This window comes from Salmo salar, chromosome ssa01 (assembly GCF_905237065.1).
Source record: "Salmo salar chromosome ssa01, Ssal_v3.1, whole genome shotgun sequence".
Taxonomy (NCBI): domain Eukaryota; kingdom Metazoa; phylum Chordata; class Actinopteri; order Salmoniformes; family Salmonidae; genus Salmo; species Salmo salar.
The window spans coordinates 30,818,594-30,843,760 of NC_059442.1; the positions used below are offsets into that span (position 1 = coordinate 30,818,594).

Below are 25,167 nucleotides of genomic sequence, written 5' to 3' on the forward strand. Positions count from 1 at the left end.
AATGTAGCTATCTAATAAACTTGCTAGCTACTTCAGTGGATGTTGAACACATTTCTACCGGCAAAGTAACATCTCTAGTGTCAAAATGTGTTAAATTATAACCATGGTATAAAATGATAATCCACTTGGGGCTCGATGCGTTGTCTGGAAAATAATACAACACTGTGGAAGGTCAGTTCCACTCCACTAGCGAGTCGTGGAACACTAGCGAGTCCTAGCACATGGTGTGACCCCGTCCTGTGGTTAAAAAAAACTTGTTGAGCAAGCAACACTAAAGTGCAAAGCTCAGCCTTTTCTCAGCAAGTGGATGTGAGTCTTAAAAACTACCTGCTAGCCAAGGCACAGTCACATTCAGCAAAAACAAGTGAAAGTGTACAATGAATGATTCAAAAACCATGTACATGAAATATTTATTGACACGACATTAATGCATTTTAAAAATGTAACAAGCGGACAGTTAGAGGGAAAATGGCCATTCTTAAAGAAAGGTGGAAAAGATTTGTCAATGACGGCCTCTTCAATAACAGAAAGTATTTTTAACTGGTACGTGTAGGCCTACAGTAAATGTAAACTTTTCAAGGAAGAGCTAGGCCACTGACTGGAGCCACTAGTAGTGGAGTGGTGCTGTTAAAAAAACATAGCCCTCCACTCCAGCCTCGCTGGGTTATTTCTAAAGCCTGTGAGATCAGAGTATACACAGGGTTGAGGTTTGGGCTGGTTGGAGGGAGGGACTGCAACCAGACGACTCCATTAATACTGACCACAGCAGGAAGGGGGAGGAGCCTCACCTGGTTCCACCACTAAAAGGCTAGGTCTAGGCTGGGTCTAAGACTCGTACACCTGCAAGACGGTTTCACCGAAATTAGATTTAGTGTAAGAGGTTTAAAAGCGGGATAGTTGGGAAACCAATTTCAGTAATACCAAGCAAACAGAAAACATCAAATGACTTTTCTCAAAGCTGAAGAAACAGATTAATTTCAGCAGAAAGTCTCAGTGGATCATAGCGTACTGAATGTGTGCGTGTTGAGAAAGAGGGAGAGGAAAAGAGAGAGAGCAAATGAGAGCTCAAGCAAATCCTGGGAAAGAGAGAAGGTAATTCTCAGGGAAGTAGAGTCCCACGGGAGTGAGTGGCAGGCTGAGAGTCCACAGCCTTCCAGGGAAAAAAAGGAAATGGAATCATCTGTCTGCCTGTCGCTGGTGATCATTCTAGGCTAGGGGAAAAGTGCAGCCTCATCATTATTAAGAACAGCAGCAACATTGCTTCAACAGGCCGGGAAGTGGGCATGTTGCCCCCAGTGACAGACCGGAGCCTTGGAGAAGGACAAAGTACTGTTGCATCATTCAGAACACTGTAATCCTGATAGCCTCATACTCACATTTCTAGTCATCTGCCCTTTATTCTACACTGCTGCCGTAATTCAGTCTTGAAGCTTACTCAGCCAATACTGAATATATTGAATAATATATGACAGTGAACAGCAGTGGGATTATTAAATATACTGAGTTGCACTGTGGTTCTGCTCCACCTACCTCTTTCCCAAGGTGCTGAGTGGTGTGCCCAGGCTCAGAGGGACGTTGGTAGGTTTGCGGTATTGTCCCGTCAGCCTCTGGGCTCCAGGGGTGGCTCCTTTTGGGGACTCTGCTATCTGGCGGGCAGGACTGGTGCTGGACTTAACGTTCAGCTCCTTTAGGATGTCGTAGTTGATCTTAGTGGAAATTTTCTTCTGTTCCAGCATCTTCTCTATAGCCTCGTCGGCTGTGCTGGCATGGATCAGAACCTTCTTCTTGAAGGCCGAACTCTTGGGCTGCAGGGCACACAATGGGGTTTCAAATCACCCAGTACCTTGTCAATTGCAATTACTTAGGACACATTGGTTCTTTAGCTCATTTTACAGTTTTAACTATACTTTGCACAACGAAGGGATGCTCTAGCTATGCTACAGTATATGGGACGGGGCTGATTGTGACATTGGACAGCATGGCATACGGTTGTTGGATCAGTGCTTTCAAAGCCTCCACACCTCATTAGCTATATGTTGCGCTGCAGTTAATCTAGCTAGTTAAAACCAGAGAGCAGATGTTGGACCTAACAAAGGGCCTGGGCCTTGCCAAAGCCTGACGTGAAATGAGAGAAACCCATTCGAGTGGAAAATATGCACACACACATTGACACACGAGAGCTTAGTGTCTGTCTGCTCGGCAGCGAAAGTGCACAGAGGGCTTTAGCAAACCCAGGCCATCCCAAGCTCATTGCTTCTTTAGACTGGCAGGATGTTGATGATTTACTTTCTCCTTGTAAATCCCCAGCTCCTTCTCTTTCGCTATCCTCTCTTCCTTTCCTGAAAGTATAAATGGGGATTGGGAATTAAATTGGGAATGTAATTATCAGTAAGGCGAGTCAAGACAAAGCAGTATATTACAATATGTGCATTGTGTGGTGTGGCTGAACCTTTCTGCTCTTTCAAGTAGTCTTCGTTCTGTTTCATCTAAAGCTCAGTCTTGATTTTCACCTCTTTGTCATTCAGGAGATACTGCAGTGAAGGGAAGTACATAAATGACCTCAGTTATGCATTTCCAGTTTTTATTCGCTGGCAATACTGTCATTTCAGAATGAATGGATGTTTCAATAGAAGGTGCCCTCTAAATGTCAAAATGTTAGTACATACCAGCTCAATCTCATCATCATCAATACCACTTAGGTCGAGCTCTCCATTTTCAGTGTCCCCATCTGAAAAATAAACGCGACATCATCATTATTGTTGTAGGTTCTCTGGTACGTCAACTCACTCTGGGAGAAAGAGAGAAATTCCCCAACAGATAACACTTTACAAACACTCATCAATTGTGTTTCTGCACAGAAAATTGTGCCTGGATTTTTATCAGTAAATAATAAGCACAGTAACTTCTGATAACTATAACTAATAGGCTTAACTCTGCTTTAAGTTGATCTGCCTGTACAGAGTTTCTTCTCAATTACGATGTGCTTTCAAGATTGCAGTACGTTTTATTTTGTTGCTGAAACAACAATTTGCATTTTGTTGCGAGACAATGGATGCCTGAGCTGCATTTCCATTTTTACCCTCCTTCCTCTGATGATTACTCAGGTTGTCAGAGAAGAAACAGCCACCTTTATGCCGAGACAAGACAGGAGATCGTTCAAATCCCAGCGCACTCAACACTTCAACGATGGAAGGGGGAAAAGAACTAGTTCCACAAAGGAAAAGTTTTGATTACCTTTGATAACGGAGACAAAAAGGATGGAGGGTTTGACTTCGGAAAGAATGAAAAAATAAATACAACAGCTTTCACACACAGACTCTTCTCCTTGATTAGCCATTTTCCAATAAAGTAGGACTCCGTCACCTGCCTAAAGACATCAGACACAGTCCCAATCAAAGGGAAGAGGAGAATCGCATCTTAAGAGGCAATATGTTGCAGGTTTATGGGAGTCGTTTAACTTCTGTCAGCTCCCGGTCTTTTGACGTGTTCAGAGAGCCCTCCTTCCCCGGGTTCACACTTCAAAGCCGTGCCAAAAGCATCCACAGGCAGCCTTCCCAGTTAATTAAGGAGAGACAGGTGCACAGGACACACACACACACACACACACACACACACACACACACACACACACACACCTTCAAGGTTGGGGTATAGTGAATTGCAATAATACTATAGAAGCAATCCAGCCAGTCGAGTTCAGTTGAGATAGGTCCCAATCTGTCTAGGGATGTGCATCTTTCCCTTTCAAGACGATTCGATATGTATCCAGATACAGAGCATTCAGACCCCTTAAGACCCCTTGACTTTTTCCAAATTTTGTTACGTTACAGCCTTATCCTAAAATGGATTAAAATCGTTTTTTCCCATAGATCTACACAGAAAAGGCCCATATTGACAAATCCAAAAAAAAGGTTTCGACATTGTTGCTAATTTATAAAAAATAAAACACAGAAATATTACATTTAGATAAGTATTCAAACCCTTTACTCAGTACTTTGTTGAAGAACCTTTGGCAGCAATTACAGCCTTGAGTCTTCTTGGGTATGACGCTACAAGCTTGGCACAACTGTATTTGGGAAGTTTCTCCCATTCTCTGCAGATCCTCTCAAGCTCTGTCAGGTTGGATGGGGAGCGTCGCTGCACAGCTATTTTTAGGTCTCTCCAGAGATGTTCGATTCGGTTCAAGTCCAGGCTCTGGCTGGGCCACTCAAGAACATTCAGAGACTTGTCCTGAAACCACTCCTGCGTTGTCTTGGCTGTGTGCTTAGGGTCATTGTTCTGGTGGAAGGTGAACCTTGGCCCCAGCATGAGGTCCTGAGCACTCTGTAGCAGGTTTTCATAAAGAATCTCTGTACTTTGCTCCATTCATCTTTCTAGTCGATCCTGACTAGTCTCCCAGTCCCTGCCGCTGAAAAACATCCGTACAACATGATGCTGCCATTACCATGCTTCACTGTAGGGATGGTGCCAGGTTTCTTCCAGGCGTGATGCTTGGCATTCAGGCCAAAGAGTTCAATCTTGGTTTCATCAGACCAGATCATCTTTTTTCTTTCTCATGGTCTGAGACTTTACGTGCTTTTTGGCAAACTCCAAGCACGCCGTCATGTGCCTTTTACTGTGGAGTGGCTTCCGTCTGGCCACTCTACCATAAAAGCCTGATTGGTGGAGTGCTGCAGAGATGGTTGTCCTTCTGGAAGGTTCTCCCATCTCCACAGAGGAATGTTGTCAGAGTGACCATCAGGTTCTTTGTCACCTCTCTGACCAAGGCCCTTCTCCGATTGCTCAGTTTGGACGGGTGGCCAGCTCTAGGAAGAGTCTTGGCGGTTCCAAACTTCTTCCATTTAAGAATGATGGAGGCCACTGTGTTCTTGGGGACCTTCAATGCTGCAGAAATGTTTTGGTACCCTTCCCCAGATCTGTGCCTCAACACAATCCTGTCTCAGAGCTCTATGGACAATTTCTTTGACCTCATGGCTTTGTTTTTGTTCTGACATGCACTGTCAACTGTGAGACCTTATATAGACAGGTGTGTGATTTTCCAAATCATGTCCAATCAATTGAATTTACCACAGGTGGACTCCAAGTTGTAGAAACATCAAGGATTATCAATGGAAACAGGATGCACCGGAGCTCAAATTTTGAGTCTCATTGCAAAAGGTCTGAATACTTATATAAATGTCTTTCATTTGTAATACATTTGCAAAAACAAAATCTATAAACCTGTTTTCACTTTGTGATTATGGAGTATTGCGTGTAGATTGATGAGGAAAATGTTTTATTTAAATCATTGAGAAAAAGGCTGTAACATACCAAATGTGAAAAAAGTAAAAAGAGGTATACAGGAACTATGTTTTAGTTTAAAATTACTCGGTTTGATTAGAGAAACGAATCAATGAAATTTGGTGTACTAACATTTGTTGCATAAACACATTCGTTTTCCATTATAAATTCAAATATGCTGCTGATGGAGTTGTCTGAGCTGTGTGTGCTGTATGTAGGGATCTCATAAGGGAAACTGGGCATCCCCCCCAAAATAAATATTTGTAATTTTTGCATATTAAATAGTATTAGAGCTATTAATGTATCAATATTTATCTTTAAAAAATTGCTATGATTTCACCCCCGTCTTATAATCGAATGGTTTAAAGCTCAGACACACCAGTAGGATTGTCAAACGTTTGCCTGCCGACAGTACTTAGCCAGAGCCCCACCTGTTTTTTGTCTGTTTTGCATGTTATTTTGACATTATTACGTGTCACATATCAGTTTGCATTTAATCTAATAATAAAAAATAGAAAATAGAGTTAATAAAGCCGCATACAAACTTGGTCTCATTTTTGCTTTCTTGAGTAAGGCTTCTCCAAAATGCAGGTGTTTCAGCCTAGCTCAGTGTTTTCTGTGGTGGTGGGGCAGCCAGTGGAAAATATGGAGCGTAGGGGTTGGTAATGTTCTCTAGTTGCGCCGTGATTGGTTCAGTGTTCTGTCACTCATGGCGACACTACGTCACAGCAAAATATATAGGGAGCGGTTGAAAATTGAAGCCCATTGGGTGCTGCCATAGAGTTACATTAAAAGTGCACATCCAAGAAGGCTCAAGGTCATTGGCCACAGATAAAATAACGTCAAATCACATATCTACCGTATCTTTGATTGGACTGACCATGTCAACATCATACTTTCAAAATCTTAGCTAGCAAGCTAAACAAGCAGTCATGTATCAAGTCGACAATCTACTGGCAAATCCTTTTCAATCCTTGTCATATGAAGAGAAATTATAGATAAAACATATCGGTGCTCATCGGCCATTAACATTACACAACAAGTTGGAAATCGCAAATTCAACAATGAGTGGTTTGGAGGGAATCAGTGGCTAACTGCAAGCGTTGAGAAGTAATCACTAGCCTGCTATTTAGTGGAGTGGGTGTGTGGTCCATCTCTGGGTTTAAGGGTCTCTTTTCTAAGCTTAAAAGGATAAACATTCACATACAATACCATGCAGAAGAAAAAGGTTGAATAAATTGGCCATGTTGTTAATCCAGCATGACTTCTGCCGCATTCAAAACAACTGGGAAATCTCAGACTTCAGTGAGTTCAAGACAACTGGGAACTCAGAGGGAAAAAAACGATCTCCGACTGGGAAAATACGTTTTGAACGATCACCCAACTCACATATCCAAGTCGGGAACTCTGGCCTCTTACAAGAGCTCTGGCCTGAAGATTACTGATGTCATGATTCAACCTTGTTTTTTCACCCAAATTCCCAGTTGTCTTGAAAGCACCATAAATCCAGAGAATGCCAGACTTTGATGTAAGTTTGATGATAAAATTTGCCCACAAGGACTGCCGCACCACCTTCCTGTTCAAGTGAGGACAACACAACAAGGTGAGTCCAAAAATTTATTGTATGCTGCTGCATAATAATGTAACATGCCAGGGAGGTATGTATACTGTAGCTAAGAAAGTAATACTAAGTGCATGTTGTGTAGTAAGCTGTTAGCAGTCCATGTACCTCACCATAATACATTTGGTCCCTTTTCCCCTCTTATTTTCGCCTACTGTTCTGACTTGGTGGTGCACATGTAGCCTATAGCCTGTTTTAGAGAAATGTAATCATTTAATATTGTAAGAGCTTTCATTAATGTATTGTTAAGTGTTGTGTAGTGCCCTTGCATCTTTAAAAAATGGGGGAGTTTACATGCTAGAATCGTACTTAGCAGCTCTGAACAGTGTCGGCAGTCACGATCTTTTGTGTTCACACAGAAAAACGTGGAAGTCGTCAGCCACTCAGCCTTGTTAAAATACTCCAAACCAGAAGGTGGCAGTAGCATTGTTTGGCAAAGCATATCGCTTATGGTCTAGATTCCAAGGTATTTGCGCTAAATGTTGCTATTTTGTAGAAAGCCCTTGTTGATACTAGCCAAATGGCCAAAGCTAGATAACTACCTAGAAAGAAGACTTATAAACAATTGAATTCACTCTCCATAATACCATACTGCCAGCCCATAGCCAAATGTTTAGCTAGCTAGCTATGTTAGCATATTCACTAGCTAGCACAAGTTACACTGCACTAACTTGTCAGCTGTTTCATGGAAACTTGCTAATCCATTGTAATTGAATTATGTCAATACTCGCTACAGTGGTTTGTTGGCTTGGAGGAAGTATATTGTGTCATGTGCATTGCGTCTGTGCACTTTGCTAGCTACCATCCCATAGCCTACATTGCATATGAAGTGTGACTTGCTCAGTTGTGAATGTACTGAGAAAATTGCAATTTTTTTATTGGCTGCCCCACGTGGGGGTTCGTGATCTCTGTCTCAAAGTCAAGTTGTTGACCACTTACAAGAATTCAAGAAGTAGAAAATCGGTAGGTTTGTCGCTACCGGGTCGGCATGCAGCAGGTACCGCTTTTGCTGTAGCAAGAGAAAGAACGGCCTCCCACTGTGATAAGTACCTATCAGCAGTGAGATTCTCAGCGTGTTTCATGATTTAGAGTGTTGGGAAGTTGAGGACGGCTTCTCCCGCGTCGACCATGCAGTCAGTGCGGGTAGCAAAAGTGATTGCTGTCCTCTTTATGAAATTATCAACTTTATCCTGTATATCTAAAAATGACCATATATACAGATTTCTTTCAAGCAAAAGTATTGCAGATGGTGAACCTGAAAAATTGAAATAAAATATAATGTAAGCCCCGATCAGTACGTAGGCTATAGTCAGATGAGTTGTTTCTCCGTTGGTAGCTTAGGCTACTTTTATTCCGATAAAACATTATTCAGGGTCCTCCCGAGTGGCGCAGCTGTCTAAGGCACTGCATTGCAGTGCTAGAGGCGTCACTACAGATCCAGGTTCGATCCCGGGCTGTGTCGGAGCTGAACACGACCAGGAGACCCTTGAGGCAGTGCACAATTGGCCAAGCATCATCTGGGTTAGGGGAGGGTTTGGCTGGCTGGGATGTCCTTGTCCCATCGCGCTCTAGCGACTCCTTGTGGCGGCCAGGCAAATGCACGCTGACTTCGATCGCCAGCTGTATGGTATTTCCTCTGACGCAGCTGGCTTCCGGGTTAAGTGAGCAGTGTGTCACGAAGCAGTGCGGCTTGGCGGGGTCGTGTTTCAGAGGACGCATGGCTCTTTACCTTTACCTTCGTTGTCACTCAACAAATAAAGCCTGATATTGTGCAAGCCATTTCTACAAACATTTGAATGCCGAAGGTGACACACATCTGCGCCAGAATGCGAAACTGAGGTTGTCAGGCATGCAAAATGACTTATAGATTAATGAGTGTCAACACAATTACATGCTTACTTCCACACTGGAGGACACAGTTGTTACAAAAGAGCTATTTTCAGAAGGTAGAAAGAAAGTAATTTGAGCAACATCAAAAAAGAAAACGTGAACCGGTGATTCATAACGTTTGAATCGATTTTCTGACCAATGCATGCTACAATTGAATCGGTTTGGGGTCCCGCAGACCATATCTTATACATCTGAACAGGGACCGATGTATTTCGGTGAATCGTTCCATCTACAATTTACACATTCTATTCTCCTTTGATAAAACCCTACTAAAAATGATATCATAGTGGGAGATTGTTTAGAAAAAAAACTGGTTTCTACAGTCTCGCTCTGCCCCTCCCCAGCACCTAGGCCTGGGCTGGCTGACGGGAGCCTGAGGAGTTTTGGCAGAACCTCAAGTACCCCCAGATCCCAGCACAAGGCACAGCACACCCTGCATATCGATGCCATGAGCCCCAGGATTTCTTGGGCCTTTCCTTTTCCAGGGAACATTTATTTTCCAGCAGATTCCCCTCCCCCCGGAGCACTCTGGAATGCACTCTCAATCCACCACAGAGGGGAGGAGAGGAGAGGGAGGCAAGGAGGAGGAAGCGGAGGAATAGACCACTGTCAGATCATCAATTGTGTGGGCAAGTTAAAAACACCCCATTCTGTCCAGATCCTCAGATATGGGTAACCTGACTCGTGCTCACCCCCACACCAATCCCCACTCCCCCGCACGGTCTCAGGCAGCCTAACTGATGGCTCACCCCCCATTCCCCTGTACGGCTCGGTCTCAGGTGGCCTGCCTGTGATGTGGTCAGAGATTAGATGCTACACCGCAAAGCTTCACTGATATAAATAAAGAAAAGAAACATGCCCTCAGGAACAAACCCTAGCAGGTGGAGAGAGCCTTTTGAAGATGGAGAAAGAGAAAGAAGAAGAGCATCGCTGAAGTTCATTGATCTCCTTGAGCCCATATTTCATTTCAGTCTTCAGAGGAACGAGAGAAAAAAAAAGTGTGGTTCAGCAAATGACAGGGACCATCGGTGCTTGTGTCTGCTGTTCCTTCTCACCTGCATCCTCCTCCCCTCTCCGCTCTCTTCCCAGAAAACAAAAGACTCTCCAGAGTTTGTGTGATCCTCAGGATGAATCAGCTAGTGACATGGTGCTGCTCACGGTGGATCACCATTACCCAGACTTCAAGACTACCTTGATGTTCCCAACAACACTTCTCCAAGCATATCAAACACAGCCTTTCCCTTAACCTGAGAACATGACAAGCCTCATAATTCTCAAAAGTTTCCATTCAGAACCAGCAATCGTATCAAATAGACTACATGGCAGCTCTGCCCTGAAGACAACCAAACAAGGAGAGCAGAGAAAAAAAAAGTGTAATACTCTCCATGACTGACAGGGGCAGGCCAGGCTGAGGCGAGGAGAAGAGCACCCATTAAAATGTGACCTCCCTAACCTTGACAGAGCCCAGACAGACCCTACTCCCACTCAGCCACCTGCTCCTCATGCCTGGGCCCCTGCACTGAGCCAGAGAGGGAAGGAGTGCAAGAGAGATCGAGATGGAGGGAGATCGAAAGGGAGCTAGTGAGAGATATAGTGCTTCTGGGGGCAGGGCATTGTGCTGGTTCATCATATTGAGCGCATCTCTAGTACTCAACCTTGGGAGACAGGGATCCACCAGGCATTACAGCCCACTTCATTATCCTTTCCAAGCCTTTAACATATCTGAATTCTCTGTGGTTCTTTTTCTGATAAGAATCAATTTTATGAAAAGACATTTTCAAAGGCTTCCTTGCCATGCGTAGCCAATGTGATTTAAAGGATATTTATTTTTTTATCCGGATATTTTCTACCTGCAGGCTGCAATGTTTTTATCTGTTATGTCAGCTATTTTCACATAATGGCAATAGAAGTTAATTTTAGATCTGTACCATTTTCATTTAGATATCATTTTGATTAACCACATGACATTGATTTTGAGATGAAGACTTTATTCTAAATTAAACTGTTCCACAAAAATGTGCTTATGAAAATCATAACTAGCACGCAGATCAGTAGATATGATACAATAACTTGGCACTCCAAATGGAAAAGGTTGCCGACCACTGGTGTAGCCGGTTACAGGCAAATTCAGGAGCTTAACGGCAAACAGCTGGAGGAGGCTCAGGAACAGGTTTTTTCCCCTTCTGGTTAGGCTATACTGATATCTGGCTACCTCTTTAGTAACATGTGCGTCTTCATTTTTAATTGCAGTGCTTAAAGCGTCAGACAAGCTCAGTATACTAGTTTTATTCAAACATAGGGTGTGTCTTTATATATGGAAAAATGCACGTTTAAAAATGTTGAACAATTGACTGGTCGAAAGAACAGTCGACTCTCGGTCAACTAAGATTCTTTTGTTGTTGGGGACAGTCCTCCTTCTGACCCTATACTGCATCAAGGTCATTCTGTGGTGAATGTCCTGAAAGCCACCAATCTGGTGCCTTGTGTGTGTGTGTGTGTGTGTGTGTGTGTGTGTGTGTGGGGCATGCGTGACGTAACAGCCTGAGGCATATGCTTTCCTGCTACTGCATGGTAAACGGCTGCTGTCATCTCCACTCAGGCTGGGAGCTGCAGACACACCGTTTCCCTTCCCTCCCCAGGCCAGGGAGACAGAGTCCTGACTGGACATGATCTATCAGATGACATGTCACAGACTATGATGCAGCATCTCACCAAGTCTAGGAGACACTACTGCAGCTCTTCAGAAAACACACATATTTCAGCGTGGTTTCACATTCAGAAAAGGGCTTTGTGAGACTTGCTGAAAAAGTGTAGTAGGCCTGTAGAGACAGAGGCTTGAAATAAATACTAGGATGTTTTTATTTATTTTATTTCTTCCACATTTTAGCATCTCTGTGTTGTCATCAGTCATCACCCCACCACACGATTCTCAGAGTGGCTGGCCATCCAGCCATCTGTCAAGCTGGCCCCGGTTCTACTGTACCGCCCCCAAGCATTGTAAACACCCCACATCCCGCCTCCTCACTGTGGAATTGAGGTATCCATAGCTGTCAGAGACAGAGTGTAATGACTAAGCGGAGGATGGGTGTGTGTATGTGTGGGTGGAGGTTAGCTCCATCTGACCTCTCTATGATTGCCTTTTTGTTAAATGGGAAGGAGGATAGAAAAGCTGTGGTGTTTACAATGGACTACATTTTTTTAAGGCTAGCTCGGGTAACATGGGTAGAGTGTGGTGCTGCTGATGCAGTAAACATATGATTCTATTCCACCTTTAATAGCTTCTAAATATATATTTTAACAGCCAAAACGAGGAAACGGCGTTCCTGTCACTGCTCAGTTAGATCTGCTTTAAGACATTCACACACACAGGTCGTTATAAATTGGTAGGTTTAGCTATAAAGTGTCCAGAGTAGTAGTTGTAGTCTTAGAATTGGAGAGGCAGGATTTCTGCTTGGGTGAGTCTATTTACAAATGGCTTTAAGCACTGGCAGCAATGCACAACTTCAGTCCTTGGGTGACTAATGATTATCAACACCTGACAGATGTGGGGAAAACGAGGCGTGAGTTTGGTTTCTGGGCAATCAACAACTGAAATGAAAGTGCTGAGATTAGAATTGCAAAACTACCGGTATTTTAACAAAGTTACCAGAATGTTCAGAGAATAGAGGTGAAACATTAAAGAGAAAAAGGAAAGGAAGGCAGGCTAACGTTTTATATCTGTGTCCATATTGTCCATGAGTTTGCAGTGGATCGGTCATATGGTTCAAGAAGAAATAGCCTAATTAATGAAAAAGCATCTAAATCAACAATGGCATTTGTCAGAAAATTACTATTCCAACTACTTACTTTTTTCACAACTGCCACTAGTTGTGCCAAAACAGACATGGGACACTTTTTATAAAAGTACATTTTTTAAATGTATTTTTAAAAATATGCTGAAACCCTCATATTAAAGCACCAATGGTATTCCCTAAGTTGATGATACTAAATATATAAAAGGCCACACAGAGGGCCAGAGATAATTACAGACACCTGTGTTAATCTGAAGTACCCAAAATGTAATGTGATAAAAAAAAACGTTCAAGTTAGAAAGTCACCATCAGAATTTTTTTATGTTTTACCAGTTAACTAGTAATATTGTATACCCTCCCTTTGCAACCCTAGCTAAGATTCACCTACATTCAGAAGCCAACACTTTTAAAAACAGCCCTTGCGGAGCGCTGACATTCCCAGCCCCATAAAAGCAGAACCGTTTAAAAAGTGCCAGAGGTTGACTTTGCTCAGTGAGGCAGTTAAGGTCAGCCAAAAGTCATTGATTGGATTAAGTGCCTGGATGAAAGCACTTCAATCAATGCCTGCTCTAAATGGTATAGGACAGTGCTCCCTTAAGACAAAGCTATGTAGACCAGGGCCGCCGGCAAACGTGTGGCGAGCAGGCATTTGCCACAGCACTTTTCAGTTAAATTTAAAAAAAAAAGAATTATTCAACCTTTTAACTAGGCAAGTCAGTGAAGAACAAATTCTTATTTACAATGACGGCCTAGGAACAGTGAGTTAACTGCCTTGTTCAGGGGCAGAAGAACAGATTTTTACCATGTCAGCTCGGGGATTCGATCTAGCAACCTTTTAAACTCAGCAAAAAAGAAACGTCCTCTCACTGTCAACTGCGTTTATTTTCAGCAAACTTAACGTGTAAATATTTGTATGAACATAAGATTCAACAACTGAGATATAAACTGAACAAGTTCCGCAGACATGTGACTAACAGAAATTGAATAATGTGTCCCTGAACAAAGGGGGGGTCAAAATCAAAAGTAACAGTCAGTATCTGGTGTGGTCACCAGCTGCATTAAGTACCGCAGTGCATCTCCTCCCCATGGACTGCACCAGATTTGCCAGATCTTGCTGTGAGATCACGCACAGAACGAGCAGTATGGCTGGTGGCATTGAGATTGCCTGCAATGACAACAAGCTCAGTCCGATGATGCCGAGACACACCGCCCCACACCATGACGGACCCTCCACCTCCAAATCGATCCCGCTCCAGAGTACAGGCCTCGGTTTAACGCTCATTCCTTCGACGATAAACGCGAATCCGACCATCACCCCTGGTGAGACAAAACCACGGCTCGTCAGTGAAGAGCACTTTTTGCCAGTCCTGTCTGGTCTAGCGACAGTGGGTTTGTGCACATAGGCGACATTGTTGCCGGTGATGTCTGGTGAGGACCTGCCTTACAACAGGCCTACAAGCCCTCAGACCAGACTCTCTCAGCCTATTGCGGACAGTCTGAGCACTGATTGAGGGATTGTGCGTTCCTGGTTTAACTCGGGCAGTTGTTGCCATCCTGTACCTGCCCCGCAGGTGTGATGTTCGGATGTACCGATCCTGTGCAGGTGTTATTCGTGGTCTGTCACTGCGAGAACGATCAGCTGTCCGTCCCGTCTCCCTGGAGCGCCATCTTAGGCGTCTCACAGTACGGACATTGCAATTTATTGCCCTGGCTACATCTGCAGTCCTCATGCCTCCTTGCAGCATGCCTAAGGCACATTCACGCAGATGAGCAGGGACCCTGGGCATATTTCTTTTGGTGTTTTTCAGAGTGAGTAGAAAGGCCTCTTTAGTGTCCTAAGTTTCCATAACTGTGACCTTAATTACCTACGGTCTTCAAGCTGTTAGTGTCTTAACGACCGTTCCACAGGTGCATGTTAATTAATTGTTTATGGTTAATTGAACAAGCATGGGAAACATGGTTTAAAGCCTTTACAATGAAGATATATGGATTTTTAAAAATTATCTTTGAAAGACAGGGTCCTGAAAAAGGGATGTTTCTTTTTTTGCTGAGTTTAGTTACTGGCCCAACGTTCTAACGGGGCGGCAGGTAGCATAATGGTTAGAGCGTTAGACTTGTAACAGAAAGGTTGCAAGATTGAATCCCCGAGCTGACAAGGTAAAAATCTGTCGTTCTGCCCCTGAAGGCGGCAGTTAACACACTGTTCCTAGGCCGTCATTGAAAATAAAATAAAAAACGTTGTTCTTAACCGACTTGCCTAGTAAAATCAAAAATGTAATAACTACTAGGCTACCTGCTGCCTCAGTCAGTTGGTTTAATAAAAATAGACGCAGAAGCTTTGGAAAAAAAAGAGGGACAATGTAATGTTTTTTAGACTGACTTGCATTGCCTCATGATTCATCAACTGACGCACAATTAAGTAGCCCATTTGTCCTTCCCATCAGAGTGCTGCAGAGTGTGTGTGTGTGTGTGTGTGTGTGTGTGTGTGTGTGTGTGTGTGTGTGTTGTGTAGGATTGCACATTTTGGGGTATATTCAGGAGGTGGAAACTTTGCGGGAATATAAAGTAAATTAATATTAATACCATTTAAATTTACATGTTTTTATGCATTGGATATACAGTTGAAGTCAGAAGTTTACATAAACTAGTTTTAATGACTCCAACCTAAGTGTTTCAACCAATCCACAAATTTCTTGTTAACCTGTTAGGGCTAGGGGGCAGTATTGACACGGCTGGATAAAAAACGTACCCGATTTAATCTGGTTACTACTCCTGCCCAGTAACTAGAATATGCATATAATTATTGGCTTTGGATAGAAAACACTCCAAAGTTTCTAAAACTGTTTGAATGGTGTCTGTGAGTATAACAGAACTCAAATGGCAGGTCAAAACCTGAGAACATTCTGTACAGGAAGTACCCTGTCTGACCATTTCTTGGCCTTCTTTGCCATCTCTATCCAAAACAAAGGATCTCTGCTGTTACGTGACACTTCCTACGTCTCCAATGGGCTCTCAGAAGGCGGCAAAAAGCTGAATCGTGGCTTTGCAGGCTCTGGCTGAAAAAAAGTAGCGCGTTTGGGTAGTGGCTGGTTACAGTACTGTGAGACTCAGGCGCGTGCCCGCGTCGACCGAATGCTTTGTTTTCTTTCCTCGGTTTACCTAAACGCAGATTCCCGGTCGGAATATTATCACTTTTTTACGAGAAAAATTGCATAAAAATTTATTTTAAACAGCGGTTGACATGCTTCGAAGTACGGTAATGGAATATTAAGAATTTTTTTGTCACGAATTGCGCCATGCTCGTGACCCTTATTTACACTTCGGATAGTGTCTTGGAACGCACGAACAAAACGCCGCTATTTGGATATAACGATGGATTATTTTGGACCAAACCAACATTTGTTATTGAAGTAGCAGTCCTGGGAGTGCATTCTGACGAAGACAACAAAGGTAATCAAACTTTTGTAATAGTAAATCTGACTTTGGTCAGGGCTAAACTTGGTGGGTGTCTAAATGGCTAGCCGTGATGGCTGGGCTATCTCCTGAGAATATTGCAAAATGTGCTTTCACCGAAAAGCTATTTTAAAATCGGACACCTCGATTGCACAAAGGAGTTCTGTATCTATAATTCTTAAAATAATTGTTATGTTTTTTGTGAACGTTTATCGTGAGTAATTTAGTAAATTCACCGGAGGTTTGCGGGGGGTATGCTAGTTCTGAACGTCACATGCTAATGTAAAAAGCTGGTTTTTGATATAAATATGAACTTGATTGAACAAAACATGCATGTATTGTATAACATAATGTCCTAGGTGTGTCATCTGATGAAGATCATCAAAGGTTAGTGCTGCATTTAGCTGTCTTCTGGGTTTTTGTGACATTATATGCTAGCTTGAAAAATGGGTGTCTGATTATTTCTGGCTGGGTACTCTGCTGACATAATCTAATGTTTTGCTTTCGTTGTAAAGCCTTTTTGAAATCGGACAGTGTGGTTAGATTAACGAGAGTCTTGTCTTTAAAATGCTGTAAAATGACGAAAGAAAAAAAACATGGGGTCGCCTCGTGCACGCGCCTCCAGTCTCTGAATGACCACTATCAAAATGCGCTAATGTTTTTCAGCCAGGGCCTGCAAAGCCACCATTCAGCTTTTTGCTGCCTTCTGAGAGCCTATGGGAGCCGTAGGAAGTGTCACGTAACAGCAGAGATCCCTTGTTTTGGATAGAGATGATCAAGAAGGCCAAGAAATGGTCAGACAGGGTACTTCCTGTACAGAATCTTCTCAGGTTTTGGCCTGCCAAATGAGTTCTGTTATACTCACAGACACCATTCAAACAGTTTTAGAAACTTTGGAGTGTTTTCTATCCAAAGCTAATAATTATATGCATATTCTAGTTTCTGGGCAGGAGTAATAATCAGATTAAATCGGGTACGTTTTTTATCCGGCCGTGAAAATACTGCCCCCTATCCATAACAGGTTAAAGCTTGGTAGCAAATGGGTCTTCCAAATGGACAATGACCCCAAGCATACTTCCAAAGTTGTGGCAAAATGGCTTAAGGACAACAAAGTCAAGGTATTTTAGTGGCCATCACAAAGCCCTGACCTCAATCCTATAGAAAATTTGTGGGCAGAGCTGAGAAAGTGTGTGCGAGCAAAGAGGCCTACAAACCTGACTCAGTTACACCAGCTCTGTCAGGAGAAATGGGCCAAAAGTCACCCAACTTATTGTGGGAAGCTTGTGGAAGGCTACCCGAAACGTTTCACCCAAGTTAAACAATCTAACGGCAATGCTACAAAATACTAATTGTGTTTGTAAACTTCTGACCCACTGGGAATGTGATGAAAGAAATAAAAGCTGAAATAAAATAATTCTCTACTATTATTCTGACATTTCACATTCTTAAAATGAAGTGGTGATCCTAACTGACCTAAGACAGGGAATTTTTACTAGGATTAAATGTCAGGAATTGTGAAAAACTGAGTTTAAATGTATTTGGCTAAGGTGTATGTAAACCTCCAACTTCAACTGTATTTACCACATATGAGGACAGAAAGATAAACCTTTTACTTTATCATAAGTAGACATAATTGCAAATGATTAAATCCTTCCAATAGAAATAAAACTATTTAGTTACGAATTGAACTTTAATTAAATGAGTTGACTCTTCACATGGGGTGATTTCACTGAACAACAAAAGAAAGGGAATATTGAATGATCCCCAATGATCCATCGCATCTCCCAAAATCGTTTTCAACATACATCTGTAAAATGATAGTCTAGAAACTAACGCTTTGGTTGTCTTCCTCTCAGGCTTCTATGTCTTCTCCCTGGACCTCCTGGTCCAAGGTCATTGATGACTGCCTTCAGCTCATCTGCAATGTAGAGACCGGTGTGTCTGTTGTCCCTTGTGTCTGTGCTCTTGTAGAATACTGGTTGAGGGGTGGAGATGATAGTTAATTATTCCTTGCCCACGAACATTCGACCACCCATCAAAGATAACTGCAATACAGTCTGCTTTCTCTATGATTTGCATGACCTTCACTTGAACTCTGCATCCAGTAACTGAGTAGATAAAGCATGTCTGGTTGGAGGGGTGAACAACATTCAGAAATCTCTTCCAATACACATTGTCTGTGAACATCGAAGGTGAACCAGTTGCATACACAGCTCGTGTAAGACATTCATCAGCCTTTCTCTGACTACGTTCCTCCGTTGAGTCAAAAAAACTTCTGATTCCAGGAGAGCCATGAGCTGTTGCGATCGATAAGGTGTCCGATTCATAATTTTCCACTCGAATAGAAGTAAAGGTTTTTTTTTCAGTCTGCTGAACTGTAGCCTACCTACAGTATGTGCACTGTCCCATCTGGCCAGTGGAAATTAAGCGGTAACGTTATGCATTTCTAACCTAAGCCAATTTATTCGTGTTGAGAAAATGTGAATGTGATCACATTTGGTTAATATTCAAACTTAGGTTTGCTAGGCTACCTAGGTCTTTTCAATCCAATAGGCTAGACTGTTAACTTTTTAATTACAGATGCATAGGCCTACATGATGCAACCATGCATAAAGCAAGCTCAGCTATGATAATTATATTGTCAAGTCACAGTTGGGTCATTCCACCAAATTGGGTGCTTTTTGATTAACATTTTGTTTCACCCAATTTTAACATGGTTATAAAAAGCAAAAATGTTCATCTTAATAAAACATGTTTTTCCATCTCAAGATGGGGTTGACGTGTTATGCGCAACCTACTGTTTTCCAAAACAAAACACCAGAAAATGGCAAAAGAGTAGAACAAGCTCACCTGCCTTTTACACTAGGGTTTGACTAGAAGATGTTCAATGTTTCTTTTGAAAAATAATTTGTGAAAAAGGAATCGTTTCACCATATTAAAACGAGAGTTCAGTTCATGTAACAGCATTGACCTTAAAATTAGAATATTTTTTCTCCATCAAATAAATAAATAAATAAATCGACAGAAATGACTGATGGTGTAAACTTGAAGAAATGTTGGGGTTACGCAGGTTAAAATCTTCCTCGAGGGTGCAGAGGGACATGTCAAAACGCAGTCTTTATTCATAGGAAAAAAATTAAAAGGGATTTACTGCACTTTCCATGTGGTCTATATTAAAAGAGCACTTCATTTAATATATCGGCTTTTCAATAGTTGTGCACAATCTCTACTTAAAATATCAAAGGGACGCAAAAGGCACTCATTTGTGGAACAACCTAGTTGTCTCTGTAACGAAAACCCCTCTGTTAGTCTAGTTTTAAAATAGAATTCATATGAACAAGTACAAGGCTGCTGCAGTTTGACAGGGGTTTCATCCTCCCTTGGGCCAGGATTTTTTTTTAACTATGTGACCTGGTTAGAAACACTCTGATCCCATCATCATAGCCCATATTAAAACCATTTTACAACTAATTCAGGGTTCGTACAGACATTGGCAAGTTGGCATTTAAATTATCATTACATTCTAAAATGTGAACATTTCATGAGTAAATAGATTGGTGATTTTCCTACCTGTAGATGTGGCCGATGCAAGCACACAAAGCATATTGTCACGTCCTGGCCAGGATAAGGGTTAATTGTCATTTTAGTTTGGTCAGGACGTGGCAGAGGGTATTTGTTTTATGTGGTTCAGGGTGGTGTGTTAGTTAGGAGGGCGTTTGATTGATTATTTCCGGGTTTTGAGTTATGGTCTATGTTGATGTATTTCTATGTGTAGTCTGGTTGATCTGTTTCTATGTTGAGTTAATTGGGGTGGACTTCCAATTGAAGGCAGCTGTGTGGTGTTGCCTTTGGTTGGAAGTCCTATATTAGTTGGGTGTGTTTGTCTGTATATTTGTGGGAGATTGTTTAGCGTGTGTAAGCCTAACAGGACTGTCTGTAAATCGTGAGTTCGTTTTTGTTATTTTTGTATGTTCGTTTTTTGAGTTTATTAAATGTTCAAAAAATGAACTATCACAACCCTGCTGCATTTTGGTCATCTTTTTCCGACGATGATTTCGCTATATCGTCCTCCGACGAAGAAATCCCTGACACATATACAGTGCATTCGGAAAGTATTCAGACCGCTTCACTTTTTCCACATTTTGTTATGTTACAGCCTTATTCTAAAATTGATTCAATAATTTTTTTCCCCTCAAACTACACACAATACCCCATAATGACAAAGCGAAAACAGGTTTTAAAATAACAGAAATATCTTATTTACATACGTATTCAGACCCTTTGCTATGAGACTTGAAATTGAGCTCAGGTGCACCTGTGGTAGATTCAATTGATTGGACATGATTTGGAAAGGCACACACTTGTCTATATAAAAAGGTCCCTCAGTTGACAGTGCATGTCAAAGCAAAAACAAAGCCTTCCTAGAGCTGGCCGCCAGGCCAAACTGAGCAATCCGGGGAGAAGTGCCTTGGTCAAGGAGGTGACCAAGAACCCGATGGTCACTCTCTGACAGAGCTCCAGAGTTTTTCTGTGGAGATGGGAGAACCTTACAGAAGGACAACCATCTCTGCAGCACTCCACCAATCAAGCCTTTATTGTAGAGTGGTCGGACGGAATCCACTCCTCTGTAAAAGGCACAAGAGCCTGCTTGGAGTTTGCCAAAAGGCAACTAAAGGCCTCTCAAACCATGAGAAACAAAATTCTCTGGTCTGATGAAACCAATATTGAACTATTTGGCCTGAATGCCATGCGTCACATCTGCAGGAAACCTGGCACCATCCCTATGGTGAAGCATGGTAGTGGCAGCATCATGTTGTGGGGATGTTTTTCAGCAGCAGGGACTGGGATCGAGGGAAAGTAGAATGAAGAAAAGTACAGAGAGATCCTTGATGAAAACCTGCTCCAGGGTGCTCAGGACCTCAGACTGGGGCCAAGGTTCACCTTCCAAAAGGACAACAACCCTAACCACACAGCCAAGACAACACAGGAGTGGCTTCGGGGCAAGTCTCAATGTCCTTGAGTGGCCCAGCCAGAGCCCGGACTTGAACCCGATCGAACATCTCTGGAGAGACCTGAAAATAGCTGTGCAGCCAGGCTCCCCAACCAACCTGACAGAGCTTGAGAGGATCTGCAAAGAATGGGAGAAACTCTCCAAATACAGCTGTACCAAGCTTGTAGCATCATACCCAAGAAGACTCAAGGCTGTAATCCCTGCAAATCGTGCTTCAACAAAGTACTGTCTGAATACTTATTATGCATGTGATATTTTGTATACATTTTCTAACATTTCAAAAAAACAGTTTTTGCTTTGTCATTATGGGGTATTGTGTGTAGATTGAGGGGGGGGGGGGAACTATTTAATGCATTTTAGAATTAGGCTGTAATGTAACAACATTTGGTAAAAGTGAAGGGGAATACTTTCTTTTTTAATACTTTCTGAATGCACTGTATGTCCATGTAGCAGTAGCATTCATCTCACCATTTGACATATTGAAGAGTTATTGCATCATGTTTTTATAAGAAGAAAATGACCAAAAAAAAGAGGTTCATTTTGTAAAGGAAGGCTTTGTACAGAAAGCCAAGTTGAAACCAACATCCGATGTCGTCCTCATAATAGCTGCACATGGTTTAACCGCAAAAAACGCAACAGAGTAGCCTAACACCTGTCAACTGAAACAGAGGGAAACAAATGAAAACAGCAACATCTCTCACAAAAACTGATCACAAATGAAATCACAGATAATTAAGACTCGCACACATAGCACCAATTGTGACATCTGACCACCAACATTTTTCACATGATTCTACATGTAAAATCGGTGCGCACCCGGTCCGCAAATTACGTTCAGAGGTGCTAAGTAATCTCGGCCAGCAAATGCTATTGGTGCGTCTGAGCACTTAGGTCACAGGAATTCTTTGCAGTTTTATTGTTTTCAGGTATAACATGTTTTTTTTTTTTAAATCACCTGCCTAATGGGGTAACCACAGAGCAGGGTCAACTTGCCCAGCTGTCATAAATTGTCCACCTTTCACTTTAAAAATGGAATAATGGTAACCAGAAAACAAAATCACTAAGGGAAACTTTAGAGCGGGCTCAAGTTGCCCGACTGCTCAGTTCAGTTTGCCCCAGGCAATAGGGCAACCCTCAATGTCTCTTCTACAACTAGGTTCCAGAATTTTAACTGGTTACCATCAGGATAAAAAAAATCTCCCCACCACTCTGAGACCTGTGGTGCTAGCTCTGATATAAACATCAGGCTGCCGAGTCACAAATCTATGCCAAGACTGGCTGCCATCTCCTGACTCAAGTGTAAATCAGTCTAGAGACTAAGGAATCTAGACTAGAGGAACACTTCAAATTGTAACAATCTTTCTAACCATGCCTCTGGTTTCCACCTTTCAAGACAGGCTTGACAGATGGATGACAGATTGAGTGGACTAAAACAATCTTTAGTGTCTTAAATGCACAAACAGGCTCTCAAAGGACCCCCTCCCCCTTAAGTAGTGCCCAAACCAACAGTGCACGAAAACAGAACACACACACATGGGATGAAAGACACCACACTAATGACAAGGTACTACTCTGCCCACTTAATGCTTTAAAGATTGAGCTGGGGAGCCCTTGAACCTCTGCCCCTCCCAATTAGCCAGGCCTGAGAGACCTCTGGCAGCCTGCATCAACCATCTTCAGCGATACAGCTCCAAATGAAAACAAAAGAGGCACACACACACACTGGTTTCCTTTAATCATCCTCTCTCACTACGAGATCAGCCACATGTTAAAAGAGCAGCATATTAAAAGCCTTACATAAAAACGAGTCAAAACATAGGCTAATACTGATTTTTTCCCCATTCTGGACATGGAGGATGAGATCCACATGATAAATGTACAACGACAAACTGACATCATTCAATAAAACCTTTTGATCCGTTAATTTTAAAGAATATGTTTCAAGACGATTTTGATCACGGAATGGTGCGTCTTTTAAAACCAACCCCATCTTATAATCCATTCGACTGACAATAGAAGGTCAGGATGACGTTGCTGTCTTAGTGGCCGCACACTAACCCATCCCCTCCTTCGACTAACACTTCACCTTTCACCTTCTCTCTACACTCCCCAGATGCCCACTCCCATGAAAATCAATCCCCTTCACCACATCAGTCAACATACTCCTCATCTCTCACACCTATGAAAACCCTCACATCTTGACATTTCTAGAAATGGAAGACAGGGTGAAGTGAGTGACAGTGGAATATCAAAATGAGAAAGTAGCAGTAAGGAATATTTCCTATGCAACAAAGAGTATATATTAAAAAAAAATCATCAAGAGTAAAGGCATGCTTCCCAGCCGAAACAGTTCGGAAGAGTTTGTGCATATATTATGATGCGAGCACACTTGTTCGGTTCACCTAGCCAACTTCGGCTACCCGCCAGCCGAACTGAAGCATGCGGACGCCTTAAGCGACAGGTTTGCTCACCGTTCTCCTTCTCTTCTTCGGTGCACTTGCTGATGGACTCTGGGAGGCCCAGGCTGGCTGCGGTGTGCATGGGCCCTAGGAGGGAGACCAGCGATGGGCCTCTGCGTGGAAGTCTTTCCTCCTGCCTCTCTCCATACCCTTCCTCCTCCTCTCCTGGGAGAACCTGGTCACACAGGTCCTTGTTGAGGTGCTGGGCCACAGCTTTCAGCTCCTTGTCCTCCCTCTCCTGCCAGCCAGGAAGAGATATTTCATCATCATCATCCTCTTTTTCCAGGGGATCTAGGAGAGGGGGAGAAAAAGAACAAGACATGTACTTCCGTTTTGTCATGAAACTGACAGCTAAATTATCTGACATGATGCAGAAAATTATTTCCTCAATAATCCTATGGTACCATTAAGCTGTCAAAGTATCATCATGATGACAGCCCTCTTAGTGTTGATAAAAGCCCAGTGTGTGTGTTATAATTTGGACTCCCAGCCCAGGCAGAGGAGCAACAGGCCTGCCAGTCAGACAGCCAGCGTCCTCCCCTGCTGAAGGCCATGCAGTGGGAAACAAACGCAACACAACACAACCAGCTAGAGGGGTGCAGATGGTTAGAGAGTTTAGCCCATTACAGTTAGACAGCAAAGGTGCGTCATCATAACATTCTCATTTGCACTTTGAGTGAACATCAAATTTGGTCATCTAAAAAAACATTTGTGTATGTAGAGAAGTTCCAGGCTCTAGCGACAATAGACTGGCAGAATACGGAGATATTCCATCCTCCACAGGGGGTTCTAGCTGGAGGACTGGCATGGCTGGCGAGCGCAGCAGGACCCATCTGTGCCGTACCGGTTTTTGCATAGGACCCATACATCCCTCTCAACTTGGGCCGGCTCTGCTCCAGCTCCATCTCAATCTCATCCTGGTACTCATGGATCTCACCTGTTGAGATAAAACCCAAACAACTCTGCTGACTCCACTCTAACTTTATACTCTTTGGAACTTTATGAAGAGTTTCATTAAAACTTGACTAGATACTGATCATAACGGCACCTTGAACATCGCCAATCTTCTTCTCCAATTCTTCCTCAAGCTAGAAGAAAAAAAAACACAAAAAAGAGCAGCATGTGAATGAAAAAAAAGACAACCGTACCACATTGGGACAAAACAAAGGTTAAAACACGGGACAAGATAAATACACACGGGCGGTACAGTTGTATCCTCTCAGCAGTTCCTCCTCACCAGCTTCATTCTTTTATTCCTCTGGCCAGCGATGAAAGAGGGCGGGTCACATTCCTGGTCCAGATCCACTTTTATGAACTCTTCAACGGTCAGCTGACTGGTGGGCGTGTCCTCAAACTCATTCAACCTGAACCATGAGAAAGAATAGTGTTACTGTACTCCTCATAGAGATTAGTGAGAACACGCAAGGCTAATCAGATTTCCTTTGGAGGATGCTGTAATGTGCTTCTCAAGCAGCTCTCACCTCTTTCTTAGTGTGGCCTCACACACCTTCACCACACTGATGATTCTTTGATGGTACGGCGGAACTCGTGCATACGAGCAGCGACCAACAGGGCTGAGAACACAAACAAACGCACAGGTGAAACACACCATCCATCCCACACACCTTGCCAACACTTATATTTTCAAATGTACTCACCAAA

At 42.7% G+C, this 25,167-nt stretch overlaps 1 pseudogene; it reads right to left on the reverse strand.

Moving 5' to 3' along the window:
- Window positions 1-260: 260 nt before the first annotated feature.
- The window catches only part of LOC106599225 (transcription factor IIIB 90 kDa subunit-like), a 39,520-nt pseudogene continuing 14,613 nt past the window's right edge, over window positions 261-25,167 (reverse strand).